General features: G+C 38.9%; 1 long non-coding RNA gene across 1 annotated transcript; it reads right to left on the bottom strand.

Moving 5' to 3' along the window:
- Window positions 1–7201: 7201 nt before the first annotated feature.
- LOC124276908 lies at window positions 7202–12282 on the bottom strand. The gene is made up of 5 exons (XR_006898688.1): window positions 12125–12282; window positions 11390–11424; window positions 10523–10662; window positions 8396–8515; window positions 7202–7678 (listed from the first exon to the last, which is right to left on the bottom strand). It is a non-coding gene; the product is annotated as an uncharacterized LOC124276908 (long non-coding RNA).
- Between the last annotated feature and the right edge of the window lie 2974 nt (window positions 12283–15256).

Below are 15256 nucleotides of genomic sequence, written 5' to 3' on the forward strand. Positions count from 1 at the left end.
ATGTACTTGAAATGTTACTTTGATTTGCAACCAATCTAATTTCACTGATACAGAGAACATTTGCAAATAAAATTCCCTTGCCATCATGACAAGAGTGTCTGCACATGTCCATATGCTTAAAAAATTTTAATATATTGGACCGTTCATAATTTATGACTAGGGGGGTGATGATGATTTTAGGTGCGGTGTTTCTGGGGGTTGGGGTGTCTCCCAGATTGTTTTGGGAGGCAGGGGAGGGGCCAATTATGTACATGTGAACTAGGGGTGTTCGCTGATTTTGAACATGACAATGTGTGTGTGGGGGGGGTGGGGTGGGGGTGGGGTTTGAATGTGTCTCTGTGTGTGTGACATTCACATTGTACATGTGCCCCTAATATTAAAACCTTGCATAGTGAACAGTTCGTACATTACACGGCAGATCTAGACTATGCCATGTTCCGTAATTATTTTGTACTTACTATGAATCATTTTCGAGGATCTCTCCGTATTTTCGTCAACCACTGCCTTCTTCTGATCTTATTCTTGGGAATATGGTGAAAAAATACCGTAAAATCCTTACGGGCATCACTCCAACGCAAAGGCACACACCAGTAATCTCTCCTTTCCGAGGTCGCCATTTTCAAGTTTGGGTCAACCTATTTAAGCCTCGCTTTCGATTTGACCTCGAGGTCATGCATATTGGCTAAGAATGGTCTATAGCACGTCTATAAGAGGGGCCTCATAACTGTACAGAATGTCAATCAGCCGTGATTCAATTTGAAACGACACGAACGAAACCAGAGAAGTTGAGTTCAAGAGAATGAAAAGAAATAATTCGAAATATCATCTTAATTAATTATTTTTCTAGCAATAGTTCTTTTGTGTTTTGAGCTAATTTACTCTGACTGTATACAATACCTGACGACCATACCTGAAGTGTCATTATGGCATGAGGACGAAACCATGTAAAGGGACGTAACTCTTTCGGGCTTACATTTCAGGGAGGCCGGTTGTGACAGAAAACTTTGTCTACCAATCTCTCTCAAATGTTTATACCTTAGGGGGTTTGTGAACCTTTCTTTTCGATCAGTTTTCATTATCCCAACATGGAGGATTTCTTGAAGCGTTGTTGAGTACCATCCGGACAATGTTAAAGCTGACGTAATTATTTTCGAATATAGAAAACATACACGTTATAACATCGTCAGCGGTCACTTATGAACTGATGACATTCGTAACTACTCGGGTCATTCCGGCAAGACTTCTTGTAGGTCACGGAAAGAGGCGAGTAGTTACGAATGGAACTGATGATTGAGTGGGTATCTGTCGATGAAAGCGGATTATTATACTCAAAATGCCACATTGAGCGTGATTATAGTACCGTTAGGTTCAATAGATATATTTCTTAACTATGTGATTCTGACTGCATAAAAGTGCAGACAATTGTTTAATACTATCACGGCGTATGTGTTCCAGGTGGGACTAAAGGACGAGACCCGTGAAGATCCAGGTTGGAATTGATCTTCAACAACCCATGCTTGTCGTAAGAGGCGACTAACAGGATCGGGTGGTCAGGCTTGCTGACTTGGTTGGCACATGTCATCGTATTCCAATTGTGTAGCTCTCCATATAGCTGGACTATTACTGGATGAAGCAATGCAGATCTTTGGCGGGTAGCGTTTTCCTGAAACCTACGGGTGAGTGAGTTTAGTTTTACGCCACTTTTAGCAATATTCCAGCAATATCACGGCGGGGAACACCAGAAATGGGCTTCACACATTGTACCCATGTGGGGAATCGAACCCGGGTCTTCAGCGTGACGAGTGAACGCTTTACCCACAAGGCTACCCAACCGCCCCCTGAAACCTACGAAACGTACAGTATATAACTTGTCGAACCCATGATGGTAGTTTTGGAGAACGCCTGAGGGACCCATCCCCTCGCTCGCGGCGAATTGCGGCGCCTGAACGACTGGTCCACATGTATCGCCTAAACGCTGCTCCACAGACATGTGTGTGAACTCGTAACTGTCCATGATGAAATATCAGTTTGATAATTTGACATGTGCTGCTATGAAACCATGTGTCCAATATTATATGTACAGCTACGTATGACAATGAGTCGGGCCACAATATCACGTTTCTCGGAACGTTTTCCTTGCTGCCCTGTATTACCTGGTTCAAATCCAAGTTTGGTCCGATGATATTTCCATGTTATCAGCACCATATCCGTGCACGTGCATTTCACCAACGTGGATTACGCCCAAGGTTTTAACTGCCGCCTATGAACCCGACTCATTCATTTACACAAGCATTGTTAATTTCCCTTGTATACCGACCCGCCGTGGCATAACGAGAACAATGTTACAAGCGGCGATGAACCCGATTCACTCACTCATGCATTGTTTCTAGTTCTAGTCCCAGTATCCAATGTTTGGCACTAAAAGAAAGAGCCTATGAAGATTCGGGTTAGAATTGATCTTCAGTAACCCACGCTAGTCGTTAGAGGCGACAAACGGGATCGGGTGGTCAGGCTCGCTGACTTGGTTTACACATGTCATCGTATGCCAATTGCGTTCTCGATGCTCATGCGGTTGATCACTTTCGTCTGGTCCAGATTCGATTGTTTACAGATCGCCGCCATATAGCTGGAATATTGCTGAATGCGGCGTAAAACTAAACTAACTAAAATAAGGGGTGGATGGTTAGATGTGTTTGTCCTGGTTGATTAGGCGGACAGTAAAGAAGGGTTCAGCCACTGTGCCCAGTCCTGATTTCAAAGGAATAACAGGTCCCCAAACATGATGTGTGCCTCATTATGGGATTATACAGTAGAATTAATTGGCAGCCATTTCAACGCTCTTACGTCCGGAGATTCTGAGTAACTTCAATAATCTCAACCCTGTCGTGACACTTGCTTACAACAGATGGACATGTACATTTTGATGAATTAAGTAAATATCTTTTAGATGTTGAATTGTCAGGCATACCCGCTCATGTTGGACTACTTGGAAATGAAAAAGCTGATAAATTGGCAAAAGGTGCATTAAACTTTGATGGATCAGAACGGGATGAGACAATATTGCCCTCTCTGCAGAATTATGCACCGTCAGTAAGATCCATGCTCAAACAAAACGGCAACAGAGATGGACCTCATCCTTAAAAGGACGCTATCTCTATTGCATCGAGCCCGTTGTGACTTAATCAAAGTTATCCCGAAACAATCGTGGTATGCTGCATACCTAAATATTATTAATAAAGATATTTCTGCAAATCGGACAGTGTGTAATCAGCTAGATAATGTGGCTCACTATTTACTGCATTGCCAAAAATATGTAAATCAACGTAAGTCGATTGTGGAATCACTTACAGTTCCCAATACTGACATCTCACTGACTGGACTGTTGTGCTCAAGGAATGTCACTCGCAGTGATGTTCAGAATGTCTTGATTGTACTGGTTTAAACATATTTTATTGTCCAAAAGACAACGGGATTAGACACAAGTGCACCACTTATGATCGCCTTCTCCCTAAATACAATTAAACATATTATTAGATAATACAATGTACAATTTACAATGGAAGCTTGACATTGGGGAAAACATATGCAGTGTTAGTATGTAGTGTGCTGGAAAGTGAAAAAAGTGCATGTGCTTGATTGTACTAAGGCGTGTGGGAGCTTTATTACTTTATAAAAGTTTAGAATCTTAGCAAACCTTTGTGATGGGCAAGGTGTAAATGGACCCCATTAACCTTTTAATTATCTACTAGTATGTATCTGATGAACATGGTGGTCAGCCACTACTAGTGATATCAACCACTAGTCTGCCCGATCCAGTCAGGAACAGGTTGTTATTATGTTGAACTACTGCAGCGATAACTTCGCTTAGGGACACAGGTAACATCATGTATGGTATATACTGAGGTAAACAAATAAGGGAACACCACTTGATTTCAATGTTCCTTTATTTAATCGCAGATTTTCACCCACAGTGCAATACAAAGCTTGCAAGGAAACATGGAAAAGAATAAAGAAACACCATTACTATCTTTGGTACCTTATCTATTTCCCTCAGTACAGACTAATGATACAGGCAAGGCAGTAATTCTATCCGTAAGAGTGATGTAATTAAGACACCCCGACATGGCCCCGTTTCTAACTTGGGTTCCGAGTGAACACTTTTGAACACCGCGGTGTAGTGGTTAGAGCGTCCGGAGAGCGGAAGGTCGAGGGTTCGATCACCGGCCGCGTAATACCAAAAGACTTTTAAATATGGAACTTGTTGGTCCCTGCCTGGCGCTCGGCATTAATGAGTACAACAAGGACTGGTCGGCTCGGAGTCAGTATAATGTGTCTGAGTGAAGTATTCATGCTTCACTGCGGCATGGTATCTCAATGGAACTATCGAGGAACAGCTTTGGTTTCCAAACAAAATTGATTTTAGGTCAAATCCTTTAGTATAAAAATACATAATTTGACGTGTATCTTTGTAAAGAGTACATGAGAAGAAATAACCAGCAGAGTCTTCATAGTTGTGGCCACAAGAGCAAGATGATGTTGGATATATCTTTCATATTTGTGCGCATTAAGGTCACTGTAAAGGTCAAAATAATGATTTTCATTTATTTCACTTATAATGACTCAGTTGGTTTAGGAAGTAAACATTTTAGTTAATAATATTTCCACAATGTTACCATTTCATATTGCACTAGTATTCTGCAACATTAATTAGTAGTAATGGATAAAATGTTTATTTCTATTTCATAGTGTTTTTGAATGCCACATTTCATTTTTTAAGAAGTGCTCATTTTATGTCAACCTTAAGATGAGGGGAGATAATTTCTTGGGGGCAGAATGACCATGTGCTGCAAGCACATGTGACACAGGCAGGACTCATGAGGGTCTCAAGTAATGGTAAGCCAAATGTTATTCACTTATTTTACAATTCATTTGGAAGAATTTAATGCATTTTCTTAACTTGTACCAAACATAATAAGATAATTTTTCATAATTTAGGCTTTATAGCTATTTTAGACTTGACTTGTGGAAATTGAATTTGACTTCAAAATTTATTCACAAGTATTCTTTTGGCCTAAAGTTGGTATGAAAAATGTTTGAAATATTAAGCTTGCTGTTTATTCAATGTAATTAAGATACTGGTTTTGCACATGGTATTGTGAAAGTTTTCAAGTTTGTTTGTACTACAATTTACATTGTCCAAATGTTTGTCACTATGTCGTAGATGTGTAACTTTAGGGAACAGGTTGGCCATATTCTTAATTATATTTTTTCCATTCTGTTACAGTCAATGTAATGTTTGAAACTTAGACTCAAGAATAAGAATAAATGAAGAAACAATAATTCTAGTTTGTTATCAACAGTCACTACATTCAAGTCGGAGACGAGAATGTATGATTTGGCAAATTCTGCTTCAGAACTTTAAGTCAAAATGACTGTAGATATTAGGATCAATTAAAAGTACATTTTTTAGTCTCGATAGGCACGGTGATTCTCTATGTTCAGCCGGTAATGAATTCCATAATTTAACAGTGAAGAAAGGACCTCACATAATTTACAGATTTACAGTTTATAGTCCGAAGATTTGAATCACCGCGCAGATTATAGCCAACACTATCTAGTACTCTAGGCGGAACAAGGTTACTAAGGTAACTTGGCGTAGTGTTATTAACCATTTTGTAAAACATGGTCATTTCATGAAGGTACCCTCTACGACACAACGGCTGATAATTAGTTTCTTTGTAGATTTTATGATGGCTGGTACCACGAACAGCACCACACACGGTTCTTAGAGCATCAAGATTGAGCTTTTCAATTATATCTACTTGCTGTTTAGTACAATTATCCCATATATGACTGCAATAATCAAAAACTGGTAATATTAACTGTTTGTACATGTTTCTAATGTTTTTCGGTTAAAACGATATTTGAGACTTCTTAGACAATTCACCATTGGTGCAGCTTTTTTAGCACAGTCGTTAATGTGTTCATTCCATGAGCAATCATGCGAAACCTTCTCAAGCACGACGTTAAACCCAATTTCACTTCACCTCACCTAGCACACCAAAGGTAGACAACTCTGCACAGTGAGAAATAAACGAGGTACTACTGTTACATTACTGATGTTAACTGTCATTCGGTATTAATGACCCCCTTGAGATTTCGAGCTGGATGTGACCCCTTCATATGGTCTCAGACAGTCAGGCGAGGTCAACCCGACCTTTGCTCATAACCATAATATCTCATGCTGGATTGTCTCGTCCAGACCCAATGATCTACATATCGCCTTCAAATAAGCGTAATATTGAGAGCGTCGTTAACATCAAAGAAATAAATAATAAGAATGGTTCAAAGGTGGGGTATGGAGTAGCTTAGTGGTTAAAGCGTTTGCTCGTCACGCTGAAACCCGGGTTCGATTCCCCACAAGGGTACAACGTGTGATGCCTATTACTGGTGTCCCCCGCCGTGATATTGCTGGAATATTGCTAAATACGGTTTGTTCATTTACTCAAAGGTGTCTTTGGTGTGGTCAATAACCCTTTCATTTCAAATCTGACCAGAAATAATGCAATACCGCATGAAAGCACAAGTGAAGAGTATTACAATTTTTACTGTGGATTTACTGTAATGAAGCCTCAGAAGGACTTGTCGTTCTACAACCAAAGTGTGAAAAATCCGGAAAGACCCAGCCTCTACTACGGGGGACAAAGGAGCTGCATGGTCCGTTGCAACAGTGCGGAGGTTGTGTTGCAGCGTTAGGTTTTGGTTCAAAATAATTTTCAGTATGGACTGGAGTGCTATCACCAGTTGTGAATGTCATGCTCCCTGCATTTTGGGGAGATGATGCTTTTATATTTATGATGACCGGCTTTACTAGTATTTGTTCACCAAACAATACCTTGATAAACAATACATTTGAAAAAACTTGGTATGTTATCAGTGTCATATCCATTTCGCCAAGCTAAAAAGCACAAATTTGGCATCACGAAAAAAAGATATTTATATAGTATTCTGAAATGTGCGGTATCCGATCCCATGAAGTAATGTTTTTCAACCAATGAGATTGCAGCAAAGTCCACCATCGGTGTGTCCCCCCGATTCCAATTCAAACGGAATGAATGAATGAATGGTTGGTTTCTAACCAGTTTGGTAACAACGCTATACGATGCAACTGGTTAATAAACTGAAGAAAACAGCTAGACTGAGTTTCAATCTTTTATTAACGATTAAAGCAACAACTCGATACTTTACATCCAAGCATTAACAGATTTGTTCATTTTACTGTTCAGTTAATTGTAAAAGGTTTAACAACGCCCATTTTTACACTCCTTGCTTTTAAGATGGGCATCTAAAAAGCCGCTATAATTTAAACATACCTACAGGGTGGGAGTACAGTTTTGTAGCATGAGCTATAAAAAGGGCATTTGCCGTCAAATCTGTACAATCCTTCATTTTATACAGTTTGAAATTCTTTTTAATTGCAGTTGCATCAACAGAACATTCTGCAAGGTTATGCAAATACAGGGAGGTTATAATACAGCCTTTGTTGACTGATATGTAGAGAATGAAGGTATCGTCAGGTTAAAGTGTACGTGCTTAGGAGAATAGTAAACAATTTGTTGTCATATCGGCGAGTCTTCCATCAATGATAGAGCTGCCTGTTGCTTCGTGTTGTCTTCATCTGTATCGAGATATGAAAATAATTTGACATATGAATTATTTCTGAACAGGATGTAGGGGAAGCCTATTCATCTAAGACGTCACAAGTCACTGTTGTATTCATATCATCAGGACTGGAACGCTAGAAACATCATCTCGCTAGCAGATTTCACGAAATTCCCTAGGGTTATTCTTGTTTGAGACGGTGCTTCAATGTCTAACCTGTAGTTCATTTCCCTGAACGGCGGACCCCAACCTTTTTCAGACCCAAAAGCCATTACATTTATCATTTCACAAGATGTGTTCATTTTGGAACGTTTTAATTCCTTGGTTAACCATAAGAACAAATTATAGTTTCACAGCAAATTTGTGAACACATTATCTTTGTCCAAAATATATCCCAGATCCTTCCGAACTCACGCCGGATGTCAGATAGTCGACCTCTCAATCATCTCACAAGGCCATCGTGGTAGCCATTGAGAGAGTAATTTAAGTCAGTTACAATTTACAGTCACAACGGCAGTATTTCGGCCATATCGTGAAAGTCGTCAACATAAGTACCTGACAACGAAGGACATTATTAAGCTATACTATCACAGATGAACATTTAAAACTAGCATGTAATCATAAAATGATATCACAACAGGGAACAATATAAATCACCTAAAAGTAGATGGTAGCCACTGAATGCAGCGAGGATGTCTTCAAAAACTTTCTTATAAACGACAAAGATACATACCAATAACACACTGCCTTGATGGAGGATGCTCTGTTATTCATGCATTGAAGGGTGCAGTAGCTGTGTCCTTCACATAGGATCATCCGTTGCCCGCAATATTGTTTGTCGTAAAGGGCCCAACTAAAAGCAAAAACATCAAAACATGAAAAAAAACCTATCAATTCGGTGCGTTTCCAATCTCAATAAAAAAATTAGCCGTTAATAAAATGATGATAGGATGAGTGAATTTGAACTATCATATAAGTGTCACAGGCTAAAATCTGTTTGTCACTAACACTGCACCATACTTTCCAGCACTCTCACTGATGTTGGTGTAAACAGCCCACCTTACTTGCAATTGTGCTCTGACAGGAACATCCTGGTCCTTGGCACATGCAGTCCCTGCAAATGTTGCAGATGCAGGTCACATGACTGCTCTCTATAAAAACTATATACATGTGCCAGGAGCCCAGCACATACAATGTCAGGCATCAACTATACCATGTTGTTGTGATCCAAAGGTATGTTTTGAAATTGGAATCATAATGATTGTTTTATTTAATTATGCGAAAGGCATTTATTTCTCAGGTATGAAGTATGTTCAAGATAATATTAAACAATGTTATCAGGAAATTGCCAGTGATATAATTAATTGTTTACAATACAATTAATTCCATAGAATATATTTTGAGCATTTAATAATTAATCAACATTTATATTGTCTGTGTAGAGACACACCATGTTAGGCAACAACTGTAACATGTTGTGATTTACAGGTCTTTCACTCAATAAAATCAGCCAGAATGGACTTTGTCGTTCCTGCGATATAGACAATACTAGAAAAGACAAGAATCTCAAATGATCTACAAATTTTACATGTGCTGATCAATTTTCTCCATTTGGTGACTGACAAAACAGATTAGAAGAAACCAAAAACTGGACACATCTGCTTTGATTATCACAGCGTTAGGTTTTGGGGCTTTTCAACCTGGTTTTCATCTTTTTTTGAGAATGAATAAGGAGACTTTTGGGTCACCAAGGAAATACAAAACGCACACTGGACATACTTTGAAATTATGAAATTGTAATTTCATTTAGTGCTTTTCATTTTTGAAAAAATATAATGGTTAATATACTGTAGATGGATGTTTAAGAAAATGAAAATCTTTCACTCTCGACTCATGACAGACACATGTTTGATGACCCTTCTTGTTCCTGCGGTTAGATATGCCAGGATACTGCACATTACTTCTTCATATGTCCTAACTATAGCATCCCTAGATCAAATTCATACTTCTTTACCATGTGATTTAACCTCACAATATGGAAATTCCTCAGAGACCGAATGCGTTAATCAAAAGATTTTGGCATCTTTCATGATCATTTTATTAAACAGAAACAATCTGAAATTGAACACTATTATATATGAATATGTAGCTTATTCCTCATACCATACTCACTTCAAACACATAGACTGATATTGTCCATTATCTAGTATCTACTGACCGCCTCCGTGGTGTAGTGGTAAGAGCGTCCGCCCGGAGAGAGGAAGGTCGCGGGTTCGATCCCCGACCGCGTCATACCAAAAGACGTTAAATATGGCACTTGTTGGTCCCTGCCTGGCGCTCGGCATTAATGGGCACAACAAGGACTGGTCGGCTCGGAGTCAGTATAATGTGTCTGAGTGGGTTATTCATGCTTCACTGCGGCATGGTATCTCAGTGGGCTAGCACTATAAAACCAGCTTAAGTCTGGTCTAGTACACGCAGCCGCACATACATATACACACGCATGCACGATGTCATATGAGCGAAATATTCTCAAGAACGACGTTAAACCCAATTTCTCCTCACCTCTAGTATCTACTATCTATTTCCTGATTGTACTACTTTCATTTGTGATTTTTCTGTATAACTGGAGTGTACAAGTTACAGAAAATACATATGTTTCAACCAAAATGAAGATGTTTCTTCTTTAAAGAACATAAAACACTTAGTCAGTCACAAAATTAAAAAAGAAAGACTCTTTAGAAACACTGGGTCTAATACAAGATATTCAGAGAAAAGGAGGGAAGGCATTTTTCCGAATAAAACATTAAATCCTTCGGGAGAGGAGGATGTCATTTACATTGAGTACATCTGTACTTACTTTCCCTCGTGTACAATGGCCGAGGAAACCGCGTTGTCTAAACATCTTAAATCTGGAACATCCCCGAAGATTTGAAGATATGTACCGCAAAAATTGGGTTTCTCGTAGAGCGTCACTTTGGGACAGGCGCACCAGCTTGCCTGCAACATTTTCTTATATAATAAACACTGTGACGTTCCAACATAAAAAACTGCTAGGTACAGGAAAGTAAACATGCGAAGATTGGATATGCAAAAACATTAAAATGTTAAGAAAACGTTACTATGCCAAAATCTGTCGCCAAAACACCGATAACACAATGTAACAGACACATCTACGACAAGCGTTTAGCATCATGGAACACTGATTTCGTGTTTGTGTCATTTTAGCCACTTTCAAACATGTAGTTAAATGGATGTATTTTACATGAGATATACGTTTAGAAATAATAACAATTGCTATTAAACTTAAAATAATGCTAAGAACGTGATATAACTTGACTTCGCGCTTCAAGTGACTGGGATCTTAGATAGACATACAATCGGATTTCACAATCCACTTGAAAACATTATTTGTTCAGAAGAACGTGGCAAACGATTTGTTTTCATAAAAATATTTTCGGGGGCCGGGGGAGGGGGGCATACGGCACGTGCATTTTACTTACTTTGTTGCAGTGTTTTCTAGAAGAAAATTACTATTTAAAAAATATCACAATCCTTTTGGTCGATTGCTGCCCACCACCCGCGACCACCCATCAGTCACCAGACCATAAACAAGCAATATCATATGGCAGACCCTTTTTTTTTACATAACTGACATTATTGTAATTGGTGGGTCAGCTTGTCTTATTGCTTGTAAACTAAACGAAAAACTTAATAATTAACATACCATTGTTCCTGCAGCTTGTTGTTAGGGTTCCAAACCTGAAAGGATATGCATAAATTAAACGAAGTAATGAAGCCGTGATACTAAAAGATCAAATATTTGAAAATATTTCCACGGATCACGAGGTATTTACCCATAAACACATCTACGACAAGAGATGGGGGCCAAAGGACAGTTCCTAGTATCTGCATAATGTGGACTATGGCGGTAATTTTCAGGATTTTCGCAGTTACATAAATTACGTAAAGGTCTGACTTGTACAACATAGACAGTTCACGTATTTATCAGCGATAAGGCTGATACGTACTTTTTCTATATTAAATAGTATGATGGTTTTTTGCCTATCCAATCTTGTATTAAATCTTTGAAGGGCATTTAGAAGTGGAATGGCATTATGCATAAGAAAAGCAAGATTTATGGATGTCAACTTCTTATTGTGAATAACACGACGTTTTGGAGTGTATGCTTACCGCTTTTCTCAACCTTGTATTGTATTGACATAACAAGAAGTGCTCTGTATGACAGTTTAGCTTCTGATATTGCGTCTGTCAAGCATCCAACAATGTCCTCATATCGCTAAATTACCGAATTTTTAATATGAAAATTTAATATAACAAGCAAAGACGATCGTAAATACACGACACAATTTGTCATCTTAAAACCAGTATATTAATAAGCTCGCACCACAGGCAAAATTCTCCAATGTCTTAACAAAGCAAACGGAAAGATCAATATTACCTAGAGTTGTAGATGACCGTGATGTCTTCTGTGTCTGGTCCAGGGCTGGAGTGAAGAACTTGTGTGGTGGCAGCTATTTATAGTTGGCTAGATCCGTAAACCCATGCATGTTCTTACTTTAGAAGATCCTGTTTATTGCCTGAGTTGAACAGGACACGACTGGCTCTGGGATGTGTGTGTGTGTAAAGTGGGCGGCTGCATCCTGCTCGCAAAGGTAAACAGGTCTATAGTACAGCTCCTTGAAGTTGCGTGGACATGTGCGCTGTATAAATATCCTATAATAATAATGTATCCAGGACCACACTTGGACAAAAGTAATACATTCTCTAATATCTCTGATGTTCACTTGGGATCAAACAGTGTATTGTCTAAATGCCTGAATCCCACTAAGACAAAAGTAATACATTCTCTAATATCTCTGATGTTCACTTGGGATCAAACAGTGTATTGTCTAAATGTCTGAATCCCACTAAGACAAAAGTAATACATTCTCTAATATCTCTCATGTTCACTTGGGCTCAAAAAGTGTATTGTCTAAATGTCTGAATCCCACTAAGACAAAAGTAATACATTCTCTAATATCTCTCATGTTCACTTGGGCTCAAAAAGTGTATTGTCTAAATGTCCGAATCCCACTAAGACAAAAGTAATACATTCTCTAATATCTCTCATGTTCACTTGGGCTCGAAAAGTGTATTGTCTAAATGTCCGAATCCCACTAAGACAAAAGTAATACATTCTCTAATATCTCTCATGTTCACATGGGCTCAAACAGTATATTGTCTAAATGTCTGAGAAGCGACAAAACCCTTTCCACATCCAGAAGAAATCTCTACTAAAAGCGGAGTCCACTGTACAATTGTGACTTAATCATGATTATATATTTGTTTCAGCAGTATTACAGCTGCACGGTGTTGTTTGTAGACAAATCGAGTCTGGACCAGACACTCCAGAGCACGTGTTTATGAATTACCAGGAAATAGTGATGATACGAGGTGTTCGCAAAAAGGTGAGCGTATCCTGACCCACCGGTGGCACCCGTCATAAACATATGCAAAGTCTGCTGTAGTCAATCGTTCATCTGAAATAATTCGGGAACGTGTATAAGTCCAAATAGGGAATTGCATCTGGCATCATTTTTGTCACTGATGCCTCAAGTTTTTAAATTTCCTCCACATGTCTACAATAAAACTTCTTGAAAGCTTTACTGAGGCTTTGGATGTTGTAACCTTGATCAAACAACTTCTGAGAAAGAGTGGTACGACGCCCTTTGAAATCCTGATAAAAAGAGCACGTTCGATGGTACCTCAAAAGTTGAGAAATGTAAACACCAATGGCTGGTGCTGATGGAATTTTGCTCGACATCAAAGTTGATTATTGGAAAGTTGTAACCATCCTTTTTGTCATACGGCCTTATTTAACGGAGTGTTTTTTGTCACTCTGAATCTTTATGTATAGATCTAAATGTGAAACAGTTGAGGCGGTCTCACTTGCCTCCTTAATTTCAATACCCGTGAAGATCCGGGTTAGAATTATCTTCAGTAACCCATGCGTGTCGTAAGAGGCGACTAACGGGATCGGGTGGTCAGGTTGACACATGTCATCGTATCCCAATTGCGCAGATCGATGTTCATGCTGTTGATCACTGGATTGTCTGTCCAGATTCGATTATTTACAGACCGCCGCCATATAGCTGAAATATTGCTGAATGCGGCGTAAAACTAAAATCACTCACCTTAATTTCAAGTTCAGGTAGGTTAATCAGTGGAAGGCAATTGGCTATTTGATGGTTATTGAACGATATTAGATCATCGATGTACCGGAAGCTTAAGTTAAACTTCTTGGCCAAATTACCTTGTTTTGCCATTTTAGGTAGGTAAATCAGTGGAAGGCAACTGGCTATTTGATGGTTATTGAATGATATTAAATCATCGATGTACCGGAAGCTTAAGTTAAACTTCTTGGCCAAATTACCTTGTTTTGCCAACCGATACAGAAATTCTGATTCACATGCATGAAGAAACAGATCCACCAGGAGGGGGCACAATTGGTGCCCATGGCGATGACTACTTCTTGGTGAAATGTTTTACCCCCAAATTTAACAAAAAAGGTTATCAATGAGAAAGGCAGCATTTCTCATATTGTTTTCTCGGTAAACTTCACATGGCATTTGCTTTTATTTTTGACAAATTGTCCTGAACCTCTGAAGATAGATATGTAGGTATATCTGTGTTCAACACATTTGTTTACAAATGTCACATGGATCAAGGAATGAAGTTTATTCTTAGGTTTGTCATGAGGAATTGTGGCATAAAATGTTCAAAAATCAAATGTGCGATTCTAAAAATGTAAGCAAATCCTATGACATTTTGAGAATCTACATTGTACTAATTCCGCCTGTCTCAAATATTTTCTGTTAAAGTCCTTCCTTGAGAGTATCCAAGATTATGGTTAATCTTTGAGACAGGCCTTTTTGCGGTACATTTGCTAAAAGTAACACGTTGTCTAGCCTTACTGACGTTTACTTGGGCTTATAATGTCTGAATTTCTGAGTCACACTTGAGCAAAATGTAATACACAGTCTAACCTCAAGACTGGGATTCAAACAGCATATCAACTTAATGTCTGAGTCACACTTGGGCAAAAAGTAGTACCTTGTCTACCCTCTCTGATGTTCACTTGGGCCCATACAGAATATTGTCTTATTATCTGAGTCACACTTGGGCAAAAAAGCAATTAATTGTCCAACCTCCCTCTAATGTTTGCTTAACACAGTGTAGCACTTTGTGTAACTGGTTGTGTACGGTACATACCGTATTTAATCTATTAAGCGCCGGGTCTCTATTAAGCGCCGGGCTTCTAATAACCGCCGGGGATAAAGCAGTGTTTAAAGAAATAACCGCCGGTCTCTAATAAGCGCCGGGTATAGACCTTTGCATTTTTTCCCAAATGTATTCTCCCTTGGTCTAAAAATAAATATATTAAGGAATGATCCCGTAAATCATAACTTCATGTACTCATCCCCGCTTTTAAAAATACAGGGTATTTTAATAAGCGCCGGGCCTCTAATAAGCGCCGGGTCTGGAGGTCCGTTGAAAAAATAAGCTCAGGGGGTCCGCTTATTAGAGGAAA

This window comes from Haliotis rubra, unplaced genomic scaffold (genome assembly GCF_003918875.1).
Source record: "Haliotis rubra isolate DU_JTF1 unplaced genomic scaffold, ASM391887v1 Scf215, whole genome shotgun sequence".
Taxonomy (NCBI): Eukaryota; Metazoa; Mollusca; class Gastropoda; order Lepetellida; family Haliotidae; genus Haliotis; species Haliotis rubra.